Genomic DNA, 10,508 nt, shown 5'->3' with positions numbered 1-10,508 from the left:
GCCACGCTACCTACGTGGCACGGCGGTCACAGGAGCTGCGTTCTACCCCACGAGAAAACATCGCAATGGCACAAAAAACGAGAAAAAGCTGGCAGCGGTGGGATTCGAACCCACGCCTCCGAAGAGACTGGTGCCTTAAACCAGCGCCTTAGACCGCTCGGCCACGCTACCTGTGCCGGTGTTCTTCGCTTTTGTAGAAACAGTGCACGACACAGCTTCCTGTTCTGCTGCGACTGGCTGCTCATCCATTGCACCTCAAACAACTGCCATTTTCGAATAGAGATTAACTACACAGGCAGCTGCCCGCTCTCTGGTGCGGCGGCATTACGTGTTGATAATGAATTGGTAGTGCCACCCGCAGCCTGCGGAACATGAGTGAAAAATCAAGAGGGCACCGTAATTTCAAACACTGAGTCACAATCGTCACTGCAGCGACAGCAAGGCAAAACTTTAAAAATTGCCGTGACCAGGATTCGAACCTGGGTTATTGCGGCCACAACGCATTGTCCTAACCACTAGACGATCACGGCCACGGAGGCACCGCCGACGGCAGTTCTCGCGACTGCAAGTGGCGATGAACAGCAAAGCTCGGCCCACACACCACTGTGTCTCCCCACAGCTGTGCCAGACGCGGTCTCCATTATATGTATACTGGCAAACGAACGTGTCTGCGCTGTAAGGACACTAAGCAGTGTGGTTAGCTGCATTCAACCCCCGTGGCAATGTCTTGCAGTCCTCCAACTCTGTTGACCACAGGTATGTGCCTCAATAAGAGGTGGACAGACGTCGCATCGCTCTCGCCGTCACTTGTGACCGCGAATCGTACTTAACGTAATTTTCTGCAAGCGTCAGCGGAGCGTCAGTCGAGCTAAGTCGGGCCAAGTCGCATAAGAGGAGCAACAAAATGCGCATTTCCGGTACCGGGAATCGAACCCGGGCCTCCTGGGTGAGAGCCAGGCATCCTAGCCACTAGACCACACCGGATAACGACGCAAGCGCTCCTCCAGCGAACGCAGCAAACAGTACACACGCTACTTGACGACAACGGCCAAAATTTAGCGTTTCCACTTTGTAGAACGGCATGCTCGGGACGCATTTCGTGGAGACGAACGCCAGCAATCGTGACACCAGACTGCGCCTGTGAATCCTGTCGTTGCACCACGCACTGTGCTGCTACGACAATTTAAGAAAGAGACGCTCACGGCTTGCTGCGCTGTTCCCTTCGCGGGTAATCAGTGCTCCTGCTTTCGAGACAGAAAACATTGGCAGCGGTGGGATTCGAACCCACGCCTCCGAAGAGACTGGTGCCTGAAACCAGCGCCTTAGACCGCTCGGCCACGCTACCTACGTGGCACGGCGGTCACAGGAGCTGCGTTCTACCCCACGAGAAAACATCGCAATGGCACAAAAAACGAGAAAAAGCTGGCAGCGGTGGGATTCGAAACCACGCCTCCGAAGAGACTGGTGCCTTAAACCAGCGCCTTAGACCGCTCGGCCACGCTACCTGTGCCCGTGTTCTTCGCTTTTGTAGAAACAGTGCACGACACAGCTTCCTGTTCTGCTGCGACTGGCTGCTCATCCATTGCACCTCAAACAACTGCCATTTTCGAATAGAGATTAACTACACAGGCAGCTGCCCGCTCTCTGGTGCGGCGGCATTACGTGTTGATAATGAATTGGTAGTGCCACCCGCAGCCTGCGGAACATGAGTGAAAAATCAAGAGGGCACCGTAATTTCAAACACTGAGTCACAATCGTCACTGCAGCGACAGCAAGGCAAAACTTTAAAAATTGCCGTGACCAGGATTCGAAACCTGGGTTATTGCGGCCACAACGCAATGTCCTAACCACTAGACGATCACGGCCACGGAGGCACCGCCGACGGCAGTTCTCGCGACTGCAAGTGGCGATGAACAGCAAAGCTCGGCCCACACACCACTGTGTCTCCCCACAGCTGTGCCAGACGCGGTCTCCATTATATGTATACTGGCAAACGAACGTGTCTGCGCTGTAAGGACACTAAGCAGTGTGGTTAGCTGCATTCAACCCCCGTGGCAATGTCTTGCAGTCCTCCAACTCTGTTGACCACAGGTATGTGCCTCAATAAGAGGTGGACAGACGTCGCATCGCTCTCGCCGTCACTTGTGACCGCGAATCGTACTTAACGTAATTTTCTGCAAGCGTCAGCGGAGCGTCAGTCGAGCTAAGTCGGGCCAAGTCGCATAAGAGGAGCAACAAAATGCGCATTTCCGGTACCGGGAATCGAACCCGGGCCTCCTGGGTGAGAGCCAGGCATCCTAGCCACTAGACCACACCGGATAACGACGCAAGCGCTCCTCCAGCGAACGCAGCAAACAGTACACACGCTACTTGACGACAACGGCCAAAATTTAGCGTTTCCACTTTGTAGAAACGGCATGCTCGGGACGCATTTCGTGGAGACGAACGCCAGCAATCGTGACACCAGACTGCGCCTGTGAATCCTGTCGTTGCACCACGCACTGTGCTGCTACGACAATTTAAGAAGGAGACGCTCACGGCTTGCTGCGCTGTTCCCTTCGCGGGTAATCAGTGCTCCTGCTTTCGAGACAGAAAACATTGGCAGCGGTGGGATTCGAACCCACGCCTCCGAAGAGACTGGTGCCTGAAACCAGCGCCTTAGACCGCTCGGCCACGCTACCTACGTGGCACGGCGGTCACAGGAGCTGCGTTCTACCCCACGAGAAAACATCGCAATGGCACAAAAAACGAGAAAAAGCTGGCAGCGGTGGGATTCGAACCCACGCCTCCGAAGAGACTGGTGCCTTAAACCAGCGCCTTAGACCGCTCGGCCACGCTACCTGTGCCCGTGTTCTTCGCTTTTGTAGAAACAGTGCACGACACAGCTTCCTGTTCTGCTGCGACTGGCTGCTCATCCATTGCACCTCAAACAACTGCCATTTTCGAATAGAGATTAACTACACAGGCAGCTGCCCGCTCTCTGGTGCGGCGGCATTACGTGTTGATAATGAATTGGTAGTGCCACCCGCAGCCTGCGGAACATGAGTGAAAAATCAAGAGGGCACCGTAATTTCAAACACTGAGTCACAATCGTCACTGCAGCGACAGCAAGGCAAAACTTTAAAAATTGCCGTGACCAGGATTCGAAACCTGGGTTATTGCGGCCACAACGCAATGTCCTAACCACTAGACGATCACGGCCACGGAGGCACCGCCGACGGCAGTTCTCGCGACTGCAAGTGGCGATGAACAGCAAAGCTCGGCCCACACACCACTGTGTCTCCCCACAGCTGTGCCAGACGCGGTCTCCATTATATGTATACTGGCAAACGAACGTGTCTGCGCTGTAAGGACACTAAGCAGTGTGGTTAGCTGCATTCAACCCCCGTGGCAATGTCTTGCAGTCCTCCAACTCTGTTGACCACAGGTATGTGCCTCAATAAGAGGTGGACAGACGTCGCATCGCTCTCGCCGTCACTTGTGACCGCGAATCGTACTTAACGTAATTTTCTGCAAGCGTCAGCGGAGCGTCAGTCGAGCTAAGTCGGGCCAAGTCGCATAAGAGGAGCAACAAAATGCGCATTTCCGGTACCGGGAATCGAACCCGGGCCTCCTGGGTGAGAGCCAGGCATCCTAGCCACTAGACCACACCGGATAACGACGCAAGCGCTCCTCCAGCGAACGCAGCAAACAGTACACACGCTACTTGACGACAACGGCCAAAATTTAGCGTTTCCACTTTGTAGAAACGGCATGCTCGGGACGCATTTCGTGGAGACGAACGCCAGCAATCGTGACACCAGACTGCGCCTGTGAATCCTGTCGTTGCACCACGCACTGTGCTGCTACGACAATTTAAGAAAGAGACGCTCACGGCTTGCTGCGCTGTTCCCTTCGCGGGTAATCAGTGCTCCTGCTTTCGAGACAGAAAACATTGGCAGCGGTGGGATTCGAACCCACGCCTCCGAAGAGACTGGTGCCTGAAACCAGCGCCTTAGACCGCTCGGCCACGCTACCTACGTGGCACGGCGGTCACAGGAGCTGCGTTCTACCCCACGAGAAAACATCGCAATGGCACAAAAAACGAGAAAAAGCTGGCAGCGGTGGGATTCGAAACCACGCCTCCGAAGAGACTGGTGCCTTAAACCAGCGCCTTAGACCGCTCGGCCACGCTACCTGTGCCCGTGTTCTTCGCTTTTGTAGAAACAGTGCACGACACAGCTTCCTGTTCTGCTGCGACTGGCTGCTCATCCATTGCACCTCAAACAACTGCCATTTTCGAATAGAGATTAACTACACAGGCAGCTGCCCGCTCTCTGGTGCGGCGGCATTACGTGTTGATAATGAATTGGTAGTGCCACCCGCAGCCTGCGGAACATGAGTGAAAAATCAAGAGGGCACCGTAATTTCAAACACTGAGTCACAATCGTCACTGCAGCGACAGCAAGGCAAAACTTTAAAAATTGCCGTGACCAGGATTCGAAACCTGGGTTATTGCGGCCACAACGCAATGTCCTAACCACTAGACGATCACGGCCACGGAGGCACCGCCGACGGCAGTTCTCGCGACTGCAAGTGGCGATGAACAGCAAAGCTCGGCCCACACACCACTGTGTCTCCCCACAGCTGTGCCAGACGCGGTCTCCATTATATGTATACTGGCAAACGAACGTGTCTGCGCTGTAAGGACACTAAGCAGTGTGGTTAGCTGCATTCAACCCCCGTGGCAATGTCTTGCAGTCCTCCAACTCTGTTGACCACAGGTATGTGCCTCAATAAGAGGTGGACAGACGTCGCATCGCTCTCGCCGTCACTTGTGACCGCGAATCGTACTTAACGTAATTTTCTGCAAGCGTCAGCGGAGCGTCAGTCGAGCTAAGTCGGGCCAAGTCGCATAAGAGGAGCAACAAAATGCGCATTTCCGGTACCGGGAATCGAACCCGGGCCTCCTGGGTGAGAGCCAGGCATCCTAGCCACTAGACCACACCGGATAACGACGCAAGCGCTCCTCCAGCGAACGCAGCAAACAGTACACACGCTACTTGACGACAACGGCCAAAATTTAGCGTTTCCACTTTGTAGAAACGGCATGCTCGGGACGCATTTCGTGGAGACGAACGCCAGCAATCGTGACACCAGACTGCGCCTGTGAATCCTGTCGTTGCACCACGCACTGTGCTGCTACGACAATTTAAGAAGGAGACGCTCACGGCTTGCTGCGCTGTTCCCTTCGCGGGTAATCAGTGCTCCTGCTTTCGAGACAGAAAACATTGGCAGCGGTGGGATTCGAACCCACGCCTCCGAAGAGACTGGTGCCTGAAACCAGCGCCTTAGACCGCTCGGCCACGCTACCTACGTGGCACGGCGGTCACAGGAGCTGCGTTCTACCCCACGAGAAAACATCGCAATGGCACAAAAAACGAGAAAAAGCTGGCAGCGGTGGGATTCGAACCCACGCCTCCGAAGAGACTGGTGCCTTAAACCAGCGCCTTAGACCGCTCGGCCACGCTACCTGTGCCCGTGTTCTTCGCTTTTGTAGAAACAGTGCACGACACAGCTTCCTGTTCTGCTGCGACTGGCTGCTCATCCATTGCACCTCAAACAACTGCCATTTTCGAATAGAGATTAACTACACAGGCAGCTGCCCGCTCTCTGGTGCGGCGGCATTACGTGTTGATAATGAATTGGTAGTGCCACCCGCAGCCTGCGGAACATGAGTGAAAAATCAAGAGGGCACCGTAATTTCAAACACTGAGTCACAATCGTCACTGCAGCGACAGCAAGGCAAAACTTTAAAAATTGCCGTGACCAGGATTCGAAACCTGGGTTATTGCGGCCACAACGCAATGTCCTAACCACTAGACGATCACGGCCACGGAGGCACCGCCGACGGCAGTTCTCGCGACTGCAAGTGGCGATGAACAGCAAAGCTCGGCCCACACACCACTGTGTCTCCCCACAGCTGTGCCAGACGCGGTCTCCATTATATGTATACTGGCAAACGAACGTGTCTGCGCTGTAAGGACACTAAGCAGTGTGGTTAGCTGCATTCAACCCCCGTGGCAATGTCTTGCAGTCCTCCAACTCTGTTGACCACAGGTATGTGCCTCAATAAGAGGTGGACAGACGTCGCATCGCTCTCGCCGTCACTTGTGACCGCGAATCGTACTTAACGTAATTTTCTGCAAGCGTCAGCGGAGCGTCAGTCGAGCTAAGTCGGGCCAAGTCGCATAAGAGGAGCAACAAAATGCGCATTTCCGGTACCGGGAATCGAACCCGGGCCTCCTGGGTGAGAGCCAGGCATCCTAGCCACTAGACCACACCGGATAACGACGCAAGCGCTCCTCCAGCGAACGCAGCAAACAGTACACACGCTACTTGACGACAACGGCCAAAATTTAGCGTTTCCACTTTGTAGAAACGGCATGCTCGGGACGCATTTCGTGGAGACGAACGCCAGCAATCGTGACACCAGACTGCGCCTGTGAATCCTGTCGTTGCACCACGCACTGTGCTGCTACGACAATTTAAGAAAGAGACGCTCACGGCTTGCTGCGCTGTTCCCTTCGCGGGTAATCAGTGCTCCTGCTTTCGAGACAGAAAACATTGGCAGCGGTGGGATTCGAACCCACGCCTCCGAAGAGACTGGTGCCTGAAACCAGCGCCTTAGACCGCTCGGCCACGCTACCTACGTGGCACGGCGGTCACAGGAGCTGCGTTCTACCCCACGAGAAAACATCGCAATGGCACAAAAAACGAGAAAAAGCTGGCAGCGGTGGGATTCGAAACCACGCCTCCGAAGAGACTGGTGCCTTAAACCAGCGCCTTAGACCGCTCGGCCACGCTACCTGTGCCCGTGTTCTTCGCTTTTGTAGAAACAGTGCACGACACAGCTTCCTGTTCTGCTGCGACTGGCTGCTCATCCATTGCACCTCAAACAACTGCCATTTTCGAATAGAGATTAACTACACAGGCAGCTGCCCGCTCTCTGGTGCGGCGGCATTACGTGTTGATAATGAATTGGTAGTGCCACCCGCAGCCTGCGGAACATGAGTGAAAAATCAAGAGGGCACCGTAATTTCAAACACTGAGTCACAATCGTCACTGCAGCGACAGCAAGGCAAAACTTTAAAAATTGCCGTGACCAGGATTCGAAACCTGGGTTATTGCGGCCACAACGCAATGTCCTAACCACTAGACGATCACGGCCACGGAGGCACCGCCGACGGCAGTTCTCGCGACTGCAAGTGGCGATGAACAGCAAAGCTCGGCCCACACACCACTGTGTCTCCCCACAGCTGTGCCAGACGCGGTCTCCATTATATGTATACTGGCAAACGAACGTGTCTGCGCTGTAAGGACACTAAGCAGTGTGGTTAGCTGCATTCAACCCCCGTGGCAATGTCTTGCAGTCCTCCAACTCTGTTGACCACAGGTATGTGCCTCAATAAGAGGTGGACAGACGTCGCATCGCTCTCGCCGTCACTTGTGACCGCGAATCGTACTTAACGTAATTTTCTGCAAGCGTCAGCGGAGCGTCAGTCGAGCTAAGTCGGGCCAAGTCGCATAAGAGGAGCAACAAAATGCGCATTTCCGGTACCGGGAATCGAACCCGGGCCTCCTGGGTGAGAGCCAGGCATCCTAGCCACTAGACCACACCGGATAACGACGCAAGCGCTCCTCCAGCGAACGCAGCAAACAGTACACACGCTACTTGACGACAACGGCCAAAATTTAGCGTTTCCACTTTGTAGAAACGGCATGCTCGGGACGCATTTCGTGGAGACGAACGCCAGCAATCGTGACACCAGACTGCGCCTGTGAATCCTGTCGTTGCACCACGCACTGTGCTGCTACGACAATTTAAGAAGGAGACGCTCACGGCTTGCTGCGCTGTTCCCTTCGCGGGTAATCAGTGCTCCTGCTTTCGAGACAGAAAACATTGGCAGCGGTGGGATTCGAACCCACGCCTCCGAAGAGACTGGTGCCTGAAACCAGCGCCTTAGACCGCTCGGCCACGCTACCTACGTGGCACGGCGGTCACAGGAGCTGCGTTCTACCCCACGAGAAAACATCGCAATGGCACAAAAAACGAGAAAAAGCTGGCAGCGGTGGGATTCGAACCCACGCCTCCGAAGAGACTGGTGCCTTAAACCAGCGCCTTAGACCGCTCGGCCACGCTACCTGTGCCGGTGTTCTTCGCTTTTGTAGAAACAGTGCACGACACAGCTTCCTGTTCTGCTGCGACTGGCTGCTCATCCATTGCACCTCAAACAACTGCCATTTTCGAATAGAGATTAACTACACAGGCAGCTGCCCGCTCTCTGGTGCGGCGGCATTACGTGTTGATAATGAATTGGTAGTGCCACCCGCAGCCTGCGGAACATGAGTGAAAAATCAAGAGGGCACCGTAATTTCAAACACTGAGTCACAATCGTCACTGCAGCGACAGCAAGGCAAAACTTTAAAAATTGCCGTGACCAGGATTCGAAACCTGGGTTATTGCGGCCACAACGCAATGTCCTAACCACTAGACGATCACGGCCACGGAGGCACCGCCGACGGCAGTTCTCGCGACTGCAAGTGGCGATGAACAGCAAAGCTCGGCCCACACACCACTGTGTCTCCCCACAGCTGTGCCAGACGCGGTCTCCATTATATGTATACTGGCAAACGAACGTGTCTGCGCTGTAAGGACACTAAGCAGTGTGGTTAGCTGCATTCAACCCCCGTGGCAATGTCTTGCAGTCCTCCAACTCTGTTGACCACAGGTATGTGCCTCAATAAGAGGTGGACAGACGTCGCATCGCTCTCGCCGTCACTTGTGACCGCGAATCGTACTTAACGTAATTTTCTGCAAGCGTCAGCGGAGCGTCAGTCGAGCTAAGTCGGGCCAAGTCGCATAAGAGGAGCAACAAAATGCGCATTTCCGGTACCGGGAATCGAACCCGGGCCTCCTGGGTGAGAGCCAGGCATCCTAGCCACTTTTTTTTTTTTTTTTTTTTTTTTTTTTTTTTTTTTTTTTTCGAACCTGCAATCTTCGGATCCGAAGTCCGACGCCTTATCCATTTTTTTTATTTTTTTTATTTTTTTTTATTTTTTTTAGGGCCTCCCATCTCCCCTTCTAGCCCTTCCATTCGCTCTCCTTCAAGCGCCTTCTTCGGCGAGCTTCATTGCTAAAATCAAATGAAACGCTCCTTCGCACGTAAGGAAATCCATACCAAACGTGGTGAGAAAAGTAAATTTCTCCATCCAAATGAACTTGTTCTGTAACGGTGGATGGTGTTTCAAAATGAGTGAACATGTTCTGTTGAAAATTGTGGATAAAGAAAGAAAAGTTAATTGGAAAACTGAAAAACATAGAACTGCTAATTTTTTTTTTTTTCCTTTTTCTTTTTTTTCCTTGCGGATTCAGGCATAGAATGCAAGGCCTTTTCAGGGTTCTGCGAAGGCCTTCACGGCTACCGTAGCGGCCCTGGGGCCCACGAAGTCCCCACCGTACGTCGCCCTTAGCAGCAATCCCCTACTTTGGCATCGCAAACTTCGATATTTTATCAGCGATCCGTCATTGCGTACTTCATCCGATGCCTTGTTTGTCAAACAATATTTTTAGCATGTTACCATACAATGTCTTGTTGTGTCGTTGTCCACATATTTTATAATATTCCAGTAATACATGTTGCTCATAGTCCAGTGCGTCGGGCAGGCCGAGGTTATTAATGACATAATTGACATAGTTCCCCAGTAGCCATAGGGTAACATTATTCTTCTGAATAGGGAAAGCAACGCTTTCGGGGTTGACGAGAATGTCGACAGTAAGGTGTCTGCCGTCGTTCCTATTGATAAACGCCACCTGTTGGCGGACTCTGTCCCAAATGACCTGGTAGCCGTTGCATATGAGACGATGCCGTAGGGTGTCTATCACATTACAACGTGGACACTGATTTGTGTCACTCAATCCTATAGAATGTAATCTTTCATTTGTGGCAACGGTATTATTGACAACCTTGTACCAGGCACCGCGCACATTGGTGGACAGTACTTTATTGTTTATATTCTTCCATATATTTTGCCAATTTCGGGTGGGATATTTTGATTCCATTCTGTTTCGGTTGTCCTTTGTAGTAAGGCAATCCATGATGAAACTACAGTTTCTTTTGGTCCTATCCGCGACAATGCAGTGCAGATAACTAAGTTCTAAATAGTAGAATCTGATGTGCTGCAATTTGTAAGATATTTTACTTACATTAATAGGTGGTTCCATACTCTCCGGTTTAAGGATTTGGAAAAGTTTCGATGATAAATTATTGTGGCGGTCTTCTAAAAGCTGAAGTGTACGCTTGATATAAAGTGCCGTAGTTTTGCGGCGGATATCGGTCAGTCCGAGGCCTCCGTCTCTCGGTTTTAATGTTATAGTACTGGCTGCCACTTTAAATATCTCACCTCTCCAAACATACTTGCAGATGAAGCTCATGATGGTTTTGGATATCGCTTTAGGTATCGGCAGT

At 52.7% G+C, this 10,508-nt stretch overlaps 26 non-coding genes across 26 annotated transcripts; all 26 read right to left on the bottom strand.

The window, feature by feature from the left end:
* Positions 1 to 89: 89 nt before the first annotated feature.
* On the bottom strand, positions 90 to 171 carry Trnal-aag (transfer RNA leucine (anticodon AAG)). Its single transcript has one exon. It is a non-coding gene; the product is annotated as a tRNA-Leu (tRNA).
* Positions 172 to 458: 287 nt separating this feature from the next.
* On the bottom strand, positions 459 to 530 carry Trnah-gug (transfer RNA histidin (anticodon GUG)). The gene has a single exon. It is a non-coding gene; the product is annotated as a tRNA-His (tRNA).
* Positions 531 to 912: 382 nt separating this feature from the next.
* On the bottom strand, positions 913 to 984 carry Trnae-cuc (transfer RNA glutamic acid (anticodon CUC)). The gene has a single exon. It is a non-coding gene; the product is annotated as a tRNA-Glu (tRNA).
* Positions 985 to 1,263: 279 nt separating this feature from the next.
* Trnal-cag (transfer RNA leucine (anticodon CAG)) lies at positions 1,264 to 1,345 on the bottom strand. The gene has a single exon. It is a non-coding gene; the product is annotated as a tRNA-Leu (tRNA).
* Positions 1,346 to 1,423: 78 nt separating this feature from the next.
* On the bottom strand, positions 1,424 to 1,505 carry Trnal-aag (transfer RNA leucine (anticodon AAG)). The gene has a single exon. It is a non-coding gene; the product is annotated as a tRNA-Leu (tRNA).
* Positions 1,506 to 1,792: 287 nt separating this feature from the next.
* Trnah-gug (transfer RNA histidin (anticodon GUG)) lies at positions 1,793 to 1,865 on the bottom strand. Its single transcript has one exon. It is a non-coding gene; the product is annotated as a tRNA-His (tRNA).
* A 382-nt stretch (positions 1,866 to 2,247) lies between these two features.
* Positions 2,248 to 2,319, bottom strand: Trnae-cuc (transfer RNA glutamic acid (anticodon CUC)). Its single transcript has one exon. It is a non-coding gene; the product is annotated as a tRNA-Glu (tRNA).
* A 280-nt stretch (positions 2,320 to 2,599) lies between these two features.
* Trnal-cag (transfer RNA leucine (anticodon CAG)) lies at positions 2,600 to 2,681 on the bottom strand. Its single transcript has one exon. It is a non-coding gene; the product is annotated as a tRNA-Leu (tRNA).
* Positions 2,682 to 2,759: 78 nt separating this feature from the next.
* Trnal-aag (transfer RNA leucine (anticodon AAG)) lies at positions 2,760 to 2,841 on the bottom strand. Its single transcript has one exon. It is a non-coding gene; the product is annotated as a tRNA-Leu (tRNA).
* A 287-nt stretch (positions 2,842 to 3,128) lies between these two features.
* Trnah-gug (transfer RNA histidin (anticodon GUG)) lies at positions 3,129 to 3,201 on the bottom strand. The gene has a single exon. It is a non-coding gene; the product is annotated as a tRNA-His (tRNA).
* A 382-nt stretch (positions 3,202 to 3,583) lies between these two features.
* Positions 3,584 to 3,655, bottom strand: Trnae-cuc (transfer RNA glutamic acid (anticodon CUC)). Its single transcript has one exon. It is a non-coding gene; the product is annotated as a tRNA-Glu (tRNA).
* Positions 3,656 to 3,935: 280 nt separating this feature from the next.
* Trnal-cag (transfer RNA leucine (anticodon CAG)) lies at positions 3,936 to 4,017 on the bottom strand. The gene has a single exon. It is a non-coding gene; the product is annotated as a tRNA-Leu (tRNA).
* Positions 4,018 to 4,095: 78 nt separating this feature from the next.
* Trnal-aag (transfer RNA leucine (anticodon AAG)) lies at positions 4,096 to 4,177 on the bottom strand. The gene has a single exon. It is a non-coding gene; the product is annotated as a tRNA-Leu (tRNA).
* Positions 4,178 to 4,464: 287 nt separating this feature from the next.
* Positions 4,465 to 4,537, bottom strand: Trnah-gug (transfer RNA histidin (anticodon GUG)). Its single transcript has one exon. It is a non-coding gene; the product is annotated as a tRNA-His (tRNA).
* A 382-nt stretch (positions 4,538 to 4,919) lies between these two features.
* On the bottom strand, positions 4,920 to 4,991 carry Trnae-cuc (transfer RNA glutamic acid (anticodon CUC)). Its single transcript has one exon. It is a non-coding gene; the product is annotated as a tRNA-Glu (tRNA).
* Positions 4,992 to 5,271: 280 nt separating this feature from the next.
* Positions 5,272 to 5,353, bottom strand: Trnal-cag (transfer RNA leucine (anticodon CAG)). Its single transcript has one exon. It is a non-coding gene; the product is annotated as a tRNA-Leu (tRNA).
* Positions 5,354 to 5,431: 78 nt separating this feature from the next.
* Trnal-aag (transfer RNA leucine (anticodon AAG)) lies at positions 5,432 to 5,513 on the bottom strand. Its single transcript has one exon. It is a non-coding gene; the product is annotated as a tRNA-Leu (tRNA).
* Positions 5,514 to 5,800: 287 nt separating this feature from the next.
* Trnah-gug (transfer RNA histidin (anticodon GUG)) lies at positions 5,801 to 5,873 on the bottom strand. Its single transcript has one exon. It is a non-coding gene; the product is annotated as a tRNA-His (tRNA).
* Positions 5,874 to 6,255: 382 nt separating this feature from the next.
* Positions 6,256 to 6,327, bottom strand: Trnae-cuc (transfer RNA glutamic acid (anticodon CUC)). Its single transcript has one exon. It is a non-coding gene; the product is annotated as a tRNA-Glu (tRNA).
* A 280-nt stretch (positions 6,328 to 6,607) lies between these two features.
* Trnal-cag (transfer RNA leucine (anticodon CAG)) lies at positions 6,608 to 6,689 on the bottom strand. The gene has a single exon. It is a non-coding gene; the product is annotated as a tRNA-Leu (tRNA).
* Positions 6,690 to 6,767: 78 nt separating this feature from the next.
* On the bottom strand, positions 6,768 to 6,849 carry Trnal-aag (transfer RNA leucine (anticodon AAG)). Its single transcript has one exon. It is a non-coding gene; the product is annotated as a tRNA-Leu (tRNA).
* Positions 6,850 to 7,136: 287 nt separating this feature from the next.
* Trnah-gug (transfer RNA histidin (anticodon GUG)) lies at positions 7,137 to 7,209 on the bottom strand. Its single transcript has one exon. It is a non-coding gene; the product is annotated as a tRNA-His (tRNA).
* Positions 7,210 to 7,591: 382 nt separating this feature from the next.
* Trnae-cuc (transfer RNA glutamic acid (anticodon CUC)) lies at positions 7,592 to 7,663 on the bottom strand. Its single transcript has one exon. It is a non-coding gene; the product is annotated as a tRNA-Glu (tRNA).
* A 280-nt stretch (positions 7,664 to 7,943) lies between these two features.
* Positions 7,944 to 8,025, bottom strand: Trnal-cag (transfer RNA leucine (anticodon CAG)). The gene has a single exon. It is a non-coding gene; the product is annotated as a tRNA-Leu (tRNA).
* Positions 8,026 to 8,103: 78 nt separating this feature from the next.
* Positions 8,104 to 8,185, bottom strand: Trnal-aag (transfer RNA leucine (anticodon AAG)). The gene has a single exon. It is a non-coding gene; the product is annotated as a tRNA-Leu (tRNA).
* Positions 8,186 to 8,472: 287 nt separating this feature from the next.
* Positions 8,473 to 8,545, bottom strand: Trnah-gug (transfer RNA histidin (anticodon GUG)). Its single transcript has one exon. It is a non-coding gene; the product is annotated as a tRNA-His (tRNA).
* Between the last annotated feature and the right edge of the window lie 1,963 nt (positions 8,546 to 10,508).

The sequence above is a fragment of the Schistocerca nitens genome, chromosome 1, assembly GCF_023898315.1.
Source record: "Schistocerca nitens isolate TAMUIC-IGC-003100 chromosome 1, iqSchNite1.1, whole genome shotgun sequence".
In the NCBI taxonomy this organism is placed as follows: Eukaryota; Metazoa; Arthropoda; class Insecta; order Orthoptera; family Acrididae; genus Schistocerca; species Schistocerca nitens.
This window is presented reverse-complemented; position numbering and strand designations above follow the sequence as displayed.